Source organism: Hyla sarda, chromosome 1 (genome assembly GCF_029499605.1).
Source record: "Hyla sarda isolate aHylSar1 chromosome 1, aHylSar1.hap1, whole genome shotgun sequence".
NCBI classification, from domain to species: domain Eukaryota; kingdom Metazoa; phylum Chordata; class Amphibia; order Anura; family Hylidae; genus Hyla; species Hyla sarda.
The window spans coordinates 579058575-579076949 of record NC_079189.1 but is presented as its reverse complement, the minus strand read 5'-3'; the positions used below and the strand labels follow the sequence as shown (position 1 = coordinate 579076949).

At 44.1% G+C, this 18375-nt stretch overlaps 1 protein-coding gene and 1 long non-coding RNA gene across 4 annotated transcripts in view; one reads left to right on the top strand and one right to left on the bottom strand.

Moving 5' to 3' along the window:
- Positions 1–2129: 2129 nt before the first annotated feature.
- The window catches only part of LOC130294809 (uncharacterized), a 45252-nt gene continuing 29006 nt past the window's right edge, over positions 2130–18375 (bottom strand). For 2 of the 3 annotated variants that reach the window (XR_008848631.1, XR_008848630.1), the window contains exon 5: positions 13808–14088. This is a non-coding gene — a long non-coding RNA (uncharacterized LOC130294809). Of the gene's footprint in view, positions 2332–13807; positions 14089–18375 lie in introns of those variants that run through there. The other variant, XR_008848632.1, reaches the window with a different exon arrangement.
- The window catches only part of CCDC68 (coiled-coil domain containing 68), a 158186-nt gene continuing 142388 nt past the window's right edge, over positions 2578–18375 (top strand). The window contains exon 1 of the mRNA XM_056544893.1: positions 2578–2581. The gene's annotated coding sequence lies outside the window, so the exon portion shown is untranslated. The remainder of the gene's footprint in view (positions 2582–18375) is intronic.

Below are 18375 nucleotides of genomic sequence, written 5' to 3'. Positions count from 1 at the left end.
TACCGGCTTCCTGGCCCCCTCTGGCATGTTTGCAGCCAGAACAGCCCAAGTGGGTGAGTTAAGCAACATGCGTCACTCCCGTTTGCTTTAATGGGAGTTGCACATCCCGTTTTGGCTTCCTGACCACCTTCTGCCATGAAGTTGAGAAGCTGAGATGGGAATACCCCTTTAAATATGTAAGTCACATTGTGAATAGAATGAAAATTGAAGTAAAACACAGAAAATCCAATCCACACAGACAGAGACAGATATACACTTGCTCTTTTGAAACAAGTGCATCCTACCACTATATAAAGACCAATATAAAGGATCTCCATTTTGTTAACATATAGGGTGAGATTTTTCAAAACCTGTCCAGAGGAAAAGTTGCTGAGTTGCCCATAGCAACCAATCAGATCGCTTCTTTCATTTTTGAAAAGGCCTCTGAAAAATGAAAGAAGCGATCTGATTGGTTGCTATGGGCAACTTTTCCTCTGCACAGGTTTTGATGAATCTCCCCCGTAGTGATCAGATACCAGGTCTATAAAAGAAGTCTGAAGTTTCCTATCACACTCCAGACTGTGAGGCCGGGTTCATAAGACATAATTTCTGCACTGAATTCTGCATGGAATTCAGCACGAAAATTTGGCATTAATTTATAGCCAATACACTTCAATGGGATTCCACTGTCCCATCAAATTTATTTGTTGGGAGAAAGTTGGGTTTGGCCAACTTTATTCTACTGTGCATAGGGGAGACCTTTTGTCTCTGGGAGGACTCTATAGGAACGGCAAACAGTAGGGTGTCAATTGGCCTAGGAGAGTCATGGAAAGTCCCTTTTGTCCCCGGTGTCAAAACCCATTCCCATAACAAGGAGCCAAATTTGATGAGGATGCTATGTGGTCTCTTTTCTGTGCGTGGTGCCTACCTGCTTACATTTTCCTAAACTGACTCCGATTAGACAGATAGACATGGAAACTACTGTCTACTGTTACATTGAAGCCTCGAACTGAAATTTTCAGTATTTTTTGGATTTTTTATTTTTTTTTGCACAATACTGTTGGCAAGGGAAGCTAAGTTCACAATGTCCTTAAATAAAAAGAAGATCCCGGCACTCACTTATCTCTTCAACCCCCTTCATGTTTATTCACACATAATTCTTAAATAATGCTTCGACACACAGGGCGTGTTTTGGCTCGTGGCCTTCCTCAAAGGCCATGAGCCGAAATGCGTCATGTGTGTTGCAGCTTTACTTAAGAATGATGTGTGAATAAACACGAAGATGATTGAAGAGATAGAAATACCAAAGAACAAAGAGCTAGTTTCGGCACTGCTGTGTTTTCAATCACGGAGGTGGCGTAAACTGCAGTCTTTACCTGGAACCACAGGTGAGGCTTGTTCACAGTGGTCAATCCCATGTTAACAAACAGACACCAGATAATTTTGAAAGAAGAATCTAGTAAAGCCAAAATGTATTCCTGTCTGGTCACAGATATAACTAAGGCCAATGGGCCGTTTCACACTGCATGCTCATAGGTCATGATTGAGCGCATGTAGCATGAAACAGCTCGTTGGTCGTAGTTTTATCTGTGACTGGACTGGAATAAACTTTTGCTTTACTACAAGTGCCTCCTAGATTCTTCTTTCAAGATTATTTGATTGAAGAGATACGCGAGTGCCGGGATCTTTTTTTATTCTTTGCTTATTGCTTGTCTGTGTGCACCAGAAAAGCATACGAGTGCCGACTCCTACAGTATACTATACCATATTGTCATTGTGCTCCGTTCCGTACTGGGCCTCTCCAGCCCCAAAAAATGGGTCGGAGCACAATGGACTTCACCAGGTTACCGCCGGGTCCTGACAGATCCCATTGACTTGAAAGGGGTCAGACAAAGATCTGTTGGAGATTCTGACCCTTGATGGCACCTTATCGTCTGAGATGAGGTTTGCATATTACCGTGATGGTCAAAAGGGTCATATACAAGTAAATGGCATAATTTCCAGAAATAAAGTAAACCCTCTTTCTTAACCTCAGGCAACCCTCTGAAATCTCAATAGAAGAAACAGCACAGATATCCTCTCCCCTTTTCTATCTGTGACCATCTCCCCCCGATAAGTGACAGCACAGATGCCTCTTGTCTATGCTTTGATGCCTTGTTATTATTACATTGTATCATACAGTTCTGAGTGTTTGTGTTGGTGCCACACGTCTTCGGCATTGATGCAGCCTCTTTAAGATGAAACATTGGAGATGGAAGTAAAGAAGATGAACTAAATGTCACAAATGGCAGAATGACATGTCTCTGGCAGGAGAACGAACAGAGCCAGACGGCTTGACAGCTGCAGCAAATCCTGAAAGGGCACATACAAGAACAGGACATGATCATTTAGAGGAAAAAAAAAATATATAAAAAAAAAATCACTGCTCACATCAGAAAGAAAATAATTCTGCACATTCACTTTATTGAATAGTTTTGTTGAATGTTCTTGGAATTTAAATATTTTTTTTTTTGAACAGGTTATGGACTGTATAAAGGACATAATCACACTGCAAACTGAAAGATTAGATCACTGTTTTCCAAACACTGGGTTACATTCGCACGTGAGTCTTTTTGTTGGGTTTGACTATGGGGCAGGGGCTGTAAAGTTTGTGTAGTTCATAATATAGTGTCTGTACCTGTGTTTCATGGTGGTCTCACAATTCTTATGTGATTTTTCCCCCAAGGTTTATTGTTAAAGGGGTACTACCGTGCTGACAACTTATCCCCTATCTAAATGATAGGGGATAAGTTGCCTGATCGCGTTGGATCCCGCCGCTGGGGAACCCCGCGATCTCGCAAGCAGCACCCCACTCTCATCAGGCCCTGGAGCAAACATCGGCTCTGGGTCTGATGACGGGGCTGGTGATCGTGATGTCACAGCTCCGCCCCCATGTGACGTCACTCTCCACCCCCTCAATGCAAGTCTATGGCAGGGGCGAGACAGCTGTCTTGCCCCAGACTTATATTGAGGGGGCGGAGCGTGACGTCACATGGGGTGGAGCCGTGACGTCACGATACTCCGGCCCCGTGATCGGCAGTCATCAGACCCGGAGCGATGTTCGCTCCGGGGCCTGATGATAGCCGGGTGCTGCATGCGAGATCGCAGGGGTCCCCAGCGGCGGGACCCCGCGCGATCAGGCAACCTATCCCGTATCCTTTAGATAGGGGATAAGTTGTCAGCACGGTAGTACCCCTTTAACAGCATGCAAAATGAGTGTCGTCTCAGGTTTCCCCAGGTTGCAGTGCAGTCAAGACATTACATCAATAGTCAGGTGATCAGAGGGAGCCTGTCTTTGCATCACTGGGTGGAGTGACTGCTGGGTGGGAGGAAAATCATTATGTTGTTGCAACAGCTGGAGGCACCCTGGTCAGAAAGCACTGGTCTATTGCATAGAAGGGAGCGTATGTGTTTCAATGGGTGGGGTGGCTGATGTGGGGAGGGAGAAAAGTGATCTTTTGCTTACAAACAAGGAATGATGGGATTTGTAGTTTAAGGGAACAAACTCCAACAGGAAATAGTCAGTTCACAAAAAGATAGCCACAGTATTATGGTAGTCTCATAACATCACAACAGCCATTTAGACCCAAGACAAGTATGGATCCTTCCTAAGAATGACCATTACTGTCTGGCAGGTACGCACTAAAATCACCTTATGGTGGATAACCCCTTTGAATATTTTTAGTATTTTCCGACATAATCGCTCCTCACATACTGGCCAAAAATGTGATGTTTATAGCCTAGATGGCCTATGGTTATGACATGTAGTTCTGCTTCAGCTTGCTGGTCGCAGATGCTCAGTTGCAGCACTAGGTTATATTGGAGGGTGAGGACGCGAACTAGGAACTAATGTAAGAGGCCACCGCTGTGAAGGTATACAATATGAAGTGCACAAGATGCCAGTGACATCAGGCTCTCAATAAGAGCTCAGCTTTCATGGATGGGAGAAAGAGAGGGACTGGGATTAAAAAATGTAATGGGAACTGTCATATTCAAAAACTTTTTAAATGTTGTATATCTTGGCAAAATATGAACCTTTCTAATATACTTCATAGGAAAATTTGATTTCCTTTTTATAGAAATCATGGCCTATAAATTCATGGCTTTGTCCAAGCTGAAGCACAGGTGTGGTGTCGGGGTGTGAGGTGCAGGGTAAATGCAGGGCTGATGTTATGGCCCAAGGGGCAAATGGTATTAACCCCTTCTTGTCGTGATGACAGGGCATGGTTTAGCCGTAAACACCCGAAGGTAATACCGCTGATCCTGGGTTAATCAGGGGCAATGCAGACACTAACGCCAGATTCAGGATAACGGCAGCTTTACTAAGACAAGACAGGTGATATAGTCTTTGCAGTACAGCAAAATATCCCAGGGAGGTGACCAGTGACACAGGGGACCTTGCAGGCTTGCTGGGACATGCAGTAATTAAACTGACTTTAGTGCAGGCCATGGTGACTACAGATGGACTTGACTTGACAGAGATGGTGGCTGACAATAAGATGACTTGACTTACTGATGACTGACTTGTGGCTGCAGGACTTTAGGCTTGAGACCTCCAATGCTCTGGAAACAGACACTGGAACAACTTGACTGGACATGACCTCTGCAGAAGTAGCAATGTGCTAAAAGAGAAATTGCAGCCCATTCCTAGTTATATAGGACGGCTGTGCAAGGAGCCCATAGGTCACTTGGGGGGGTCACCTGGTCACTGGAGCCCTCTGGGTAACAATCACATGGTACAAACATCAAAGCGACAATACATTAAATGAGGCAAACCTATATACATAATGGGTTTATGCTGCAGGGGATCCCTGGGGACATATAGGGACTCTGCCTGACAGGGCAGGAGGACAGTACCGGGCTACACCATCCCGTACTGGGACATCACAAACTCCCCCACTTGAATAAAGTCGCCCTCGATGCCCAGACCGGGAGGGCAGAGGAGCGAAATGGCCACAGGGGCCACATGCAGTCCTGGAGCATTGCAATTAACGCCCATTTCCAAGCTGAACCTTAGTATGACCAATGACAATAAAGGGTTCTTGTATAATTTCCATACACGCTCTGAAGACTTATAAACTTTTATGACTATTTTAGGAACATGACTCGATAACATTACACTTGACTATAAAACACTTTATGCAACTGTAGACACACTATAAGACGGATTGGGCTGCCGGAGGCTTTTTACCCAATGCCTTGGCTACTGGGGTCCGTTGGCATAACATACTTCTCCCCAGAACACTAGATATATAATTTAGCCTAGACATTTCTAGACATTTGTTACCTTTGACTGTTTGATACGTGCATGGCAGGTTACAGGTATACCTTCTGGCCAGGAAAGTATCCTGAGCACAAGGACACAAGAGAAAATACATTAGACATATGACAATTTAGAGACATTAGTGCAGACTGTTTTATGGTTAGTGCTACAGTGAAATGACAGATATGTGTACATGAATATATATATATATATATATATATATGTATATATATATATATATATATATATATATATATATATATGTATACATATATATGTACTCAGTGACTCTAAGTGTGATACTAACGGTTACTTGACACTTAATCTTTGTATCTTTCTGGCAGTTGGCCCTAGACCTTTGGGACCTACGCAGCAACACTTCTTGTGAATCAGGAACACTTCCCTCTTCAGAGCCCTTGTCTTGACTGGAGTTGTAGGGGATTTTTGGTGATCAAATTCCAGAGTTGGAGTTGGTTCTGGACTAACAGAACTTGGGCTGGCTAGCAGAGACACTGGAGACCTGGAAACTGGGGTCTAGACTGGTGCCAATGGTGACAGAACTGGAACTGGTGAGGTGACTAGGATTGGTTGCACCAGCCCCTGGGATGGCACGATACAGTAGACTGCAGGTTGGCTGGGAGAGAACATTGGGACATCCATGGATGGGTGAATCCCCTCTCCTGGCATGTACTCCCTCGCAGGTCTCACAGCTGGTGGAGGAGGTACAGGAGGTTCAGGCAGGTCTTCCTTGAGACATAATTTTATCCGGTTCCAGTAGATGACTTTCGGCTCATCAGAGTCTGGGTAGGGTATGGCCGTTATTGTGTATGGCTCCATTTCTCAGATGGAATCCAGCTTGTGGGACCTCGGAAATTTCCACAGCCACACCTTGTCACCAAACTGAAGAGCTATGATGGTTATAGTCTTGCTGTTGCTTTTGCTTAGCCTCTCCCATCCTTTTATTGAAAATCTCTTTTGCTTCTTTGATTCTTCTTTGATGGCCAGAGACCCACTCCATGGAAGCTTGCAGAGAGTTATTGAAGAGAGCTTGAAGTCCAAACGTATGGTCCTTCGGCAGCTGCCCATGCCACCCCATAATCAGGTAGAAAGGGGTGTATCCTGTGGAACAATGGACCGTATTGTTATAAATCTCCAGCAACTCAATCAACAATGGAGGCCACTCTTCGTGTTTTTACACAGACGTTGCTCGCAGCATGTGGATAAAAACTTGATTGATGCCCATTTTCTTGAGGGTGGTAAGCAGTAGTCCGGAGCTTATTACAGGTGTGGAACCGACACAGCTCCTGGAAGAGTTGGGCTTCGAAGGCCGTTCCTCGGTCCGTCAGGACAGACTCCGGGCAACCAAGGGTTTGCACCCAATTGAAATAGAACATCTGAGCCTCTGTTTTGGCTGTAAGGTCTTTGACAGGCACTACGATAAAACACTTAGAGTAGTGATCCACCATGGTTAGAGCATATGTGTACCCGGACCTGGTAGGAGAAAACTTGACATGGTCTAGCGCGACCAACTGGTTAGGCCTTTCACTCTGGATGGAATGGAAGGGTGCTCTTGCGTCCTTGTGCACGTTCTTGGTGACGTTGCAGAATGCACACTCACTGCACCATTTCTCGATGTCGCACCGCATCCCAATCCAGTAGAACCTCCGTCTGACAGTAGCCTCCGTTTTGTGGACTCCAAAGTGTGCCAATTGATCATGGTATGCGTTGAGGACCATCACCGCGTCCCTTAGGGGAACCAGAATCAAAGAATTTCGGTAGAACAGTGCCTTGTGCACGAACAGCTGCTTCCTCTGTTGCCACAGATGCTTCAATTCGTAGTCACACTGGGCCCAGCATAGACGGGTTGGTACATTTTTCATCAGAAGATAGTCCAACAGATCCCCCATGACTCGACCTTCAGGTATATAGGTCTTCTTGGACCTTCTCGGACCTGGGTTCACCGTTCTCTAGGATGGTCACAACATTCTGACTCACGAACTTCTGGTAAAATGGGGGCATCTCCACGTCTTCCCACTCATCTTTGACAGGTGGTTCTTTGCCGGGGTCATCCGAGACAGTACATCGGTGTTGACATTTGATTTTCCACTTCTGTACTTGATAGTGAAGTTGGATTTGCCCAATCTGGAGGCCTAACGCTGCTTGAGGGCACCTAATTTGGCAGTATTCAGATGGGCCAATGGGTTATTATCCATGTAGACAGTGAATGGCATGGCAGACAAATAGTCCTTAAACTTTTCAGTCACGGCCCATACAAGTTCCAGCTTGAAGGAGTTGTAGTTTGCATTGTTCTTCTCTGCTCCTTGCAGTCATAGGCCATCACTCGCTCTTGCCCGTCTTGGACTTGGGACAGGACCGCTCCCAGACCTTCAAAGCTGGCATCAGTATACAACCGGAACGGCTGACTATAATCTGGATACGTCAGGATGGGTGATTCAGTCAACAGGTGTTTAAGAGCTCGGAATGCTATCTCTTGCTCTTCAGCCTATTCAACAGGTAGTCTTCCGATGCCGTTCTCCTTAGCCATATCCCTGAGAAGAACTGTGAGGGGTTCTGCAATCTGAGTGAAGTGGGGAATGAAGCGGCAGTAGTAGCCGGCAAATCCCAGGGAGCTCCTGACATCTTTCACCGTGCACAGGGTAGGCCAGTTCTTGACAATCTCTACCTTTTCAGGATTAGGCTGGACTCCCTCAGCGCTGACAACATGACCTAGGTAGTGTACCTGAGGTTTACACAGATGACACTTTGACGGCTTGATCTTCAGCCCATGCTTAATCAGGACTTGGAAGACAGATGACTGAGGTGATCCTTGTAGGACTTGGAATACATGATGACATCATCCAGGTACAACAGGACACTTTCAAAATTCAGATGGCCCAGGCACTGCTCCATCAGACGCTGGAATGTAGGAGGGGCATTACATAGCTCAAACGGCATACTCAACCTGCTGGGGACTAAGGGTGTACAGGTACGCCCTTGCTTCCTGGTACTTAAGGACTAAGGGCGTACCTGTAAGGCTGTGGGAATTCCGTTCACTGCTGTGCATGGGACCGTGATCGGAACAGCATGACTGCTGATATCTATCCCCTTGTCGGTGATCACTGTGATTGGCCGGTTAATTCTCACCGGCAAATCACAGCCTTTTCCGGTCAGTGACCCAATCGTCGGGAAAATAAGAATGATCAGAGCGGTCAGAAACAGCCCCGACCATCCTGAATGAGAGGAGCGAGGTGGCAGGGATGCCACTCCTCCTATCCCCTGCCATTGGTCAGTGTGGACTGACCGACCAATGGCAGGAGGGGGTGTGGGGGTGAAATGTCATGATCCTTACCGCTCTACCCATCCCTGGAAGTCCGGGCAGAGCGGGGTTACCTTGGTGATGGCTGCCCAGACTTGGTGGTGGCAGTGGTGGTGAGCGTGACCGGTGGGAGCAGCGTGGCAGCAGATGTGACCGGCAGCGGCAGGGACAGAGCGGGCGGGCCACTGTCTTAAGATTGCGGTGAGTTAACTGTGGCCGCCTAGAAGTTTCAATACTACAACTCCCAGCATACCCAGACAGCCTTTGTCCTGCTTATCACTATGTATTTCTGAGGCTGTAGCTACTGGCAAGGTAGGTGGCACTGGGGCGGGGGCCGGTGATGGTGGTGGTATGGGCCTAGCTACCACACCTAGTGGCTCTGTGACAGGTGTGCAAACTTCCTCTGACTCAGTCCAGTCTCTTAAAAGCGGGGAAGGACAGACTGGGGTTTTGGACTGCTAACATTCTCAACTGGGCTTCGTCCCACTTATTATGAGCCCCATCGATAAATCTATCCATCAATACCTTGTTGCCCTGCTCAGAAGTTATGCCATCTAGTTTTTGAACAGTCTCTAGAGCATTCTGTAGAGCTACGGCATAAGCTCCGAAAGTCTCACCTGGCTTTTGTTGCCTCTCATACAACCGGAGACGTACCTCTTATGGCGAATATGACTCAAATACCTGGTAGAGTCCTTCAACGATCTGCTCTTCAGTCTCCTTCTCGGAGGCGGGCCAGGTGCGGACTTCCTCCAGTGCTGATCCTTGTAGTTGTCCTGTGAGCAGCTGCACCTGTTGATTAGGAGGGAAAGGATAAAAGGCAAACAAACTCTGGATCTTCTCCTTGAAATCCCTCAAGGTGAAGGGGTCTCCGTTTTAGTAGGAAGGACAGGGTTCTCCATGAATACCAGTGCTGATGCTGGAACAGCCAGGTTGTTGATTTGGACTGCAGGCAGGACTGGCCACTGGGGCAACAGCTGATCCTGCTGCTGGAGATGAAGGGGCACTGTCGTCTGGTTGATCTGGAGGGCTGGATGATGACATCTTGCAGACTTTTTTGAGTGCGCTGTCACTTAAAGATGATTTGAGTGCGCTGGCCCTTTAAGATAATTTGAGTGTGACACCATGTACAGGGTCCTCTCTCCTGTAGAGTGTAATCTCTTATGTACAGGGCCCTCTCTCCTGTATAGTGTAAGCTCTTATGTACAGGGTCCTCTCTCCTGTATAGTGTAATCTCTTATGTACAGGGTCCTCTCTCCTGTAGAGTGTAATCTCTTATGTACAGGATCCTGTCTCCTGTAGAGTGTAAGCTCTTATATACAGGGACCTCTCTCCTGTATACTGTAATCTCTTATGTACAGGGTCCTCTCTCCTGTAGAGTGTAATCTCTTATATACAGGATCCTGTCTCCTGTAGAGTGTAAGCTCTTATGTACAGGGTCCTCCTTCCTGTGGAGTATAATCTCTTATATACACGGCCCTCTCTCCTGTAGAGTGTAAGCTTTTATGTACAGGATCCTCTCTCCTGTAGAGTGTAAGCTCTTATGTACAGGGTCCTCTCTCCTGTATAGTGTAAGCTCTTATGTACAGGGTCCTCTCTCCTGTAGAGTATAAGCTTTTATGTACAGGATCCTCTCTCCTGTAGAGTGTAAGCTCTTATGTACAGGGTCCTCTCTCCTGTATAGTGTAATCTCTTATGTACAGGGTCCTCTCTCCTGTAAAATGTAATCTCTTATGTACAGGGTCCTCTCTCCTGTAGAGTGTAATCTCTTATGTACAGGATCCTCTCTCCTGTAGAGTGTAAGCTCTTATGTACAGGGTCCTCTCTCCTGTATAGTGTAAGCTCTTATGTACAGGATCCTCTCTCCTGTAGAGTGTAATCTCTTATGTACAGGATCCTCTCTCCTGTATAGTGTAAGCTCTTGTGTACAGGGTCCTTTCTACTGTAGAGTGTAATCTCTTATGTACAGGGTCCTCTCTCCTGTAGAATGTAATCTCTTATGTACAGGGTTCTCTCTCCTGTAGACTGTAAACTCTTATGTACAGGGTCCTCTCTCCTGTAGTTCCCCTGTATCCAGAGGAAGACCCTACCTGTGAGAGCTGCCCCTATGGGTCCTCTGAAAAGTACAGGACCCTTGGATCTTGTGTGCATTGACTATCTCTGCATTGAAAATGATACAGCGGGGATTGGGAATGTGCTGGTGGTGACAGATCACTTTACAAGATATGCTCAAGCTTTCCCCATGAAAGATATAAAAGCTGTGACTGTAGCCAAAGTCCTTTGGCAGAAGTATTTTATACACTATGGACTACCCAATCAGATACACTCTGATCAAGGTAGAGACTTTGAGAGCAAGTTAATCAAGGAACTGTTGGACATGTTACAGGGCATAACTCCAGAACCACACCTTATCATCCGGAGGGTGATGCACAGCCAGAACGGTTCAATAGGATCCTCTTAGGTACTCTCATGCTAGGGACTCTCAAGCAATTTGGGAAACGATCTTGAAGTAAGCATGTGGAAGCCATGGTCCACACATACAACTGTACAAGGCATGAATCTACAGGGTTTTCACCCTATTTCCTAATGTTCAGAAGAGAAGCCCGATTACCGATAGATGTCCAGTTGGGAGTGTCTGCTGATGGAACAGATTCAACCCTTTCAATATGTGAGGAACCTCAAATAAAACCTTCATCGGGCCTATGAATTGGCCACCCAAGATTCTGCAAAAATGAAATAACGGAACAAAAGAAGGTATGATGCCAAGGTGAGACATTGGGAAATTCGAGCAGGAGATAAAGTTCTTCTCCGGAATTAAGGCATGCCTGCAAAACACAAACTGGCTGACAGATGGAAAGATACCCTGTTCAAAGTGGTGTCTAAACTGGAAGGACTGCCAGTGTACAACATCAAGGGCCCGGAGGGACGAATAAAGGCTTGGCATAGAAATCATCTGCTTCAAGTTGTGTATGCTGATGAAGAGGAAGAAAGTAGTGAGGAACTGGAGGAAAACATAACAGAGAGTCCTGTAAATGGGGCAGAGGAGACCCTGGGAATCCATAGTACAGAGGATTAGTGGGGGTCATCTCCTGCTGAGGAAACACAGTAATTGCCTCCTTTAGCTCCTGCGGTTTCACAGAGTCCTGGAACCCCTGCTGGGTCACAAATTTCTCCAAGATTGATCCCAGAAAGCCCCTGTTTTGTGCCTGGAACTCTCCTTAGAGACTCTAGTTCGAGGGCACATTTGCTGTCCCAAGACCCTCTCCCACATCGAGAACTGAGACAGCACCAGAGTGGGGCAACCCCCTAGCGCACTAGTTTATGATAATATAGGAGAGCCCAGTTATGCCCCACTGACACAGGCAGCATCTAAAATGACCCCTTTCCTACATGCACTAGCTGAAGTGGTAAATGTTAATCACTCTTTGCCCTAGATCAATAGCTAACTAGAATGTTACTGTGCTAGTTGTATTGTATGTAGGATGTATATATTCTTTACCTTGTTTTTTTATTTTATTTTTTATTTTTTTTGTTAGCTTCCTTGCTAGGACTTGCCAGTGGAAGGCAAGAATTTTTCAAGGGGGAGCATGTAACCCCTGTGGAGTTGGCTGCATTATCTGAAATGCCCAGTAGATGGCGGATGGAGACCACATATGAACTAGTATGCTGCTAATAAAGACTGGAGTTGTGATCACATGATTAGCAGCCATTTCATGAAAGATGATGCTGATTGGTGCAGACTTCGGTCACATGATTGTGACATCACACAGGTCCTGTGTCCTGAGGATTTGCTCAGATTACCACAAGCTCAGGCAGAGAAAAGACGTGCTTATAGCTGTGAGAGACTGCACCACAGAGACAGCCACAAGCTGAGAGAACTTGATTCACACAAGACCACACCAGTTGAGAGAGAGAGACCTGCTGGCAGAGACAAGCACTGAGTCCTGACTTCTGGTGAATACAGTGAGAGGAGACTGCTGCTGGACTGACCTAGTTAATGGTGTTATGAGGGTAAGCCTAAAGCCTCTTCCCTGTTCCACTGCAGGGCATCTGTCTCCCTACTCACAGAAAAGACTCTGAGGTCCAGTGGCGGATATTACACAGCGCAGGCTGCTCTAGTGATGCTGCGGAGCAGGACTTGTTAGGGCTCCAACACTCCTTTGTGCACCAATGGCCATTAGGGCAAAGATAAGGGGGTGGGCTAGTGGGTGGTTGAGGAAAATCCATATTGCATTCCTATGTGTGTTACACTATTGTATTATCCCATGTTTGTTGTTCATTTGCTACTTACTATATAAAGTTAGTTCTCATTAGGCTGTGTCAGTCTCATTGCACCAAGTATGTTCCCAGTGGGACCCCACATCCCTACCACAGATGCTCCACTGGGTGGAGGCACTGTCGCAGACATGTACCCCAGCTCCCAGATAGCGGAGGCTCAGGATCCGCCTGTCACGCATAGTGAGGTAGCTAGGGTAAGAGACCCCAGAGACACTAGAGGGCACTCCCAAAAACCTGCTAGACACTTTATATCTTTTTAACTTTCACAAAACCCTGTGAAATGTGCTGGTGCTAAATTATTACGTCAAGTAAGTGCAAACTAAGCAAAATAGTTAATAAATGGCACTAAAATGATCCCATACAATGTCCACGAAGACTAAGCCATCTTTAAACAGCCGTTTATCCTTCCCTAAAACTTGTCGGCATTCACTCATGTCAACATTGTATTTCCATATCTGCTATCTTGCAAATTTGCATGTTCGCCTGTTTACTCAAGTTTTCCGTGTTAAAATGACTCTGGGGATTGACTGCACTGCTCAGATAGCACATTCAAAAACGCCCTTATTTACAGAATAAAGCAATTTATATGTCATATAATTGGTTGACAAGAAGCGTATCCACTTTGTTACTTGTTATGCAATGCCTCCGGCAACCGTTTCCCCGGCACAAAAGCAAACAGTGGATTTGTTCTGTGAAGTCAATATATAACTTTTCTCTTGATTTCGGCTTTGGTCTAACAATAGCTACAATCACAAATGGCTCCTGTATCGCTACAAAGCTGACCACCTACCGTGCTCCTACTTACTCTACTTAATTATGTAAATCACAATAAATTTGCTGGTTTAGTACGTCTGCTTAATTAATGAGAGGGGAAAACTTTGGCATCATGTGATAGCAATTTTATTTTATTTATTTATTTTTTAAATTAAAAAAAGTTAAATGTTTGTTTGTTTTTTGTTACATTTTTAAAGGAACAAAGCAATGTGGGTCGTTTTATTTTTTATTTTTTATTCTTCTTTGTTTTGCCGTATAATATTTGAAGTCACTTTTTTGCTTTTCATTGAATCCTAAAGAAGTAGTTTATCAATGGGGGATCAAGCTGTGGAAAATATCTTTTTATACAAAAATGCAAGAACACTGCACGCTATTAATTATGCAACCAAAGGGACTTTGAACAATATCGAAAATCCTTCTTGGACTTAATGACGGCCGACACCTTTAGAGATTGAAGGGAAAAGAAATGAAAACACAGTAAACATTTTTGAAGTCAATACAATTTCTTTTTATTCTAATCAATAAATAAGTATATTAAAAAATTTGTAGAACATTTTTTAAGCCTAATTTCAATTTTTTTTTAGTTTTTTCCCCCCTGTATAGTCACGTCTGCCAAGTAGATGTCACGTACTTCTGGCAAGAATTTGTGATGAATCTCAAATGTGTCTCAAAAATTATCATGGTATTTCAATAATGTGACCCCAGTGAGGAGGGGAGTGAGCATTAAAATTCATGATAGATCTTTAAAGTCCCATCATGTCTATGAAAAAAGGACATTTCCACAGCACGAAACGATAGTTTTATGACAGGATATCGAAACTGTAGATTGTTTTTCAAAGTTTTTCCATCAGTGTCAAAAGAAATACGATGTGTTAGGGATCGCCTATTGAGGAATGAAAATTTGTCTTTTTCTACTTTAGAAAATATTCAGATTTTTTTAATACTTTTTTTTTACATTTATCTTTATTTGTTTTCAAAGAAAAAATGTTTTTAAATTCTCATCTTTTATTCATCATAAAATAGAACAGTAATCTGAAGTCAGGGAAAAGTCAAGTGTCTATAGAGATCCCTCAACTTTTTGACTTGCGGTGCCTACAAAGTGCAACCAATGGGAACTATAGAGAATAGCCCAGAATTCTGGATTCTTATTCTAACTTAAAGGAGTACACTGGTGCAAAAAGTTTTTTTTTTTTTTTATCAAAATCAAAATGGTGCCATTTTGAACAAACTAGTGTGTGAATATACACCTAAACAGAAAAATACAAAAACAAATAAATGGACATTACAGAATGAATGGGGAAACCTGATATGAGCTACTTTGTCCATGGACAACCCGCTTGGTCCATGGACGACCATACATTCAACATGGCATCCCTATTCTTAAACAGCAAATATCTGGGGTTTGTGTATGGGTAGTAGAAAGGAAATTTGGACATGCTTGGTAGCAGGAGAATCACCTGTATTATAGTGATGGATACAGAGTCTAGTCTAGGGAGGGGCACTATCAGAGTATTTTGTGTTGGTGGACAGAAAGGTAGGTAATGCCCCTAGGTAGGTAATGTCCCCCAGGTAGGTAGAGCCCCATGTAGGTAATTCCCCCAGTATGTAGTGGCCCCTAGTAGATCATGCCCCAGGTTGGTAATGCCCCCCAGGTAGGTAGTCATGCCCCTGGTAGGTAAATCCACTACATAGCTGTCCCCTGTATGAAAGCCCCCAAATAAGCTATGTAGTTAGTAGGTAGCCACCCTATTAGCTAGATAGTTAGTCCCCACATTTGGTAGGCACCAGTTCCCCCACATAATGTAAGCAGCAGTTCCTCTAGATTAGGTAGACAGCATTATGAAGGCAGCAGAAGTTCCCCACATAATGTAGGCAGCAGATGCCTCCCTCATTAGGTAGGCACCAGTTCCCCCATATTAGGTAGGCAGCAGCTTCCACATTAATCCTTATGTAGTATAGGGGGAGGAGCAGTTTTGGCTAAAGATGGAGTTGGAGAAGAGCTGAGGTGCAGTGTGGAGAAGTGTGAGGAGAAGTCTGAGGTGATCTGAGGAGGCCTTAGGAGAGAAGAAACCTAAAATCTGCAGGCAAGCAATTCTCAGGAACCCCATTGCACAGTTAAAGGTCAAGCCTGACAGTAAGCTCAAAGCTCCAGAGTAATATTCTCCAGTCAGTCAGTCTAAGTCAGCGTGTGATGCCATTGGTCACAAATCACAATTCCGCTAGGTGCAAGCAATTACAAGTCCTAGCAAGGCAAAGGCTTCCCGTGGTTAATCTGAACTCCCCCTGCTCTAATCTTTACTGCAAATTAATTACCATCTATCCTACCTCAGTAAAGACAGTGCTCCGTAACCCTGCATCTATGGTCCCAGGAGAATTATCTAAACCTTGGAACATGGTTGGTTAATGTTACACTGGCATCACGAACTGGGCAATACATCATTCATACCGTATCCACCACACAGGGCTCACATTTAAATATTGGGGAGATTTATCAATCAGCCTGAAACCCTAATTGTCTTGCTTATCCCATAACAACCAATCACAGCTCAACTTTCATATCTTAACAAGCTCTTGTAAAGTGAAAGTTGAGCTGTGATTGGTCGCTATGGAAAAAAAACGACAATTAGGGTTTTAGGCTTATCGATAAATCTGGGCCATTGTGTTATTTATATATTATTTTTGCTTTTCCTCTCCCACAAGGTTTAGGTAGGAAGAGTGGGTAACGCCAAGTACCCAGCTTATATTCCCTACATTTCAGAAATACCCTATAGAATGTTACATATTGAAAATTGGTCCCTTAGGAGAGCCCAGTGGTCCCATTTTCACCTCTTACCCTCTACATGTATCTATCTATCTATCTATCTATCTATATCAGGGAAAGATGGATGGGATGAAGATTTATGTTTTTCCAGTGGCAGGAATTATCTGGTCTCCAAAGCTTGACAATTATCTGGTCTCCAATGCTCCTGTTTTTTATGTTTAAATGTATGCTTTATCAATGTGCTTTTACTTCTACTTTTTTATTTTAACAAATCCTTAATTCTTCATCTAGAGATGAATCATGGTCAATTAACAGGAACAATTCTAATTAACCGGCATAATTATAAAACTAATAATGTTGAACATCATTGTTCTGTACAGCGACATTAGCTTTTAGAGAGGCGCATCAAGTCTCCATTTAGATAGATGCACAGTAGATCATTTATACTCGGTTGCCGTGGCGACTGCATTGACAATCGAAACAGCGATGCGAGGCTCTAGATTGTTCTGTTGAACAGTGCCATAAATTATGCCACTAGAAGTAATTGTAATGTCAGTATAATCTCCTTTTAATTATCTGTTAATGAAAATTACATTCATTTAGGAAGAAAAACTGAATAAAAAATATTCAAACTTAAATTTTTAGTCACCTGTTTACATCTTGATGTTTGTATTTTCTTCCCTGTAGGGTCGGGTCATGGAATTTGAAGTTAATGGTTTTAGGAAACTTGTAAAAACTTGTAGAACTTAGGCAAAATAGGCACTTGGGTGTGGGACATTATGATTGGATTATAGGGTAAGGTAGGGCCCTCCACCACCACATCCCTACCAGTAGCTTCGGCCCAGCAGCTTTCCCCTCCCACTTATTTGGTTCCCAGGGAGAAGGAGCCTTCTACAGGTCAGACTAGCTAGAATGTGTCAAGGACCGACCGGGGGGACAGGGAGAGTGAGCCCTAATTTGAACCTAAAACATCTCTCCCGGCCTACTTGCCCACTCACCCTAAATGGTGAGTCAACAACTGGGAGCTGGTCCTTTCCTGTGCTAAAGTGCAGTGGCGTAAAAACAAATAATAAACATAGTCACAGGCCAGAAACAGAAAACAACTAGAGAACCAGATATACCAGACAGAATACAAATACTATCAATGCAGAATATAACTCACAAACAGAACAGAATATAGTGAATAAACAAACAGTTCACAAAACCGGATATAAGATAAACGGCAGACATGATGAAAATGAACAAGACTAGGCAAGATATGAGTATACAGCAGAAGCCACGAGATGAAGGGGATAGCGGAAGAACTGAGAGCCAAAACACTAAAACTGAATGGGTAAAATAGAACACTGTTAACATACAGGTACAAGTACAAAGATCAGATCAACCAAACAGGATATAAATATAAGACACTGTTCACATTGGGAAACAGAACATACAAACTGGACTTCATAAAAAAAGGAAAGAAGAACACCAAACTCTACAACGTAGAGGAACACTGGTAAGGATACTAGACAGGATATTTCTCAAGATACAAGACTAGAACTGGATGAGTCTGAATAGACTCCAGAAAACGAAACAAGATATAAATATACAGGGCACAGGTAACAAGCAAGACTCAGACACAGTGTGAACACAGACAAAGCTAAACAGACAATCCTAAAACCAACAAATGTAGCACAGACTAAAAGCTACAATGAACAAGACTATTTAACCATGGCTAAAATTCAGATAATATCACAAGATAAATACAAGGTGCAAGCTCAAGCAGACATGGAAGTGTATTGCACAAACAGACATGGTGGCATTAACTAAATAACAGCCAGCATGTTAGCTGCTAGACATCAGGAAGTCCAAATGAAGTCATTCAGAAGTATAACCAGCAACCAGAATGCAGGAGAACTCTGGCTAAATAACTCCACCCGAGTTCTCATTCGCTCAGAGCATTAACTATTCCCTATCCAGGTGGAA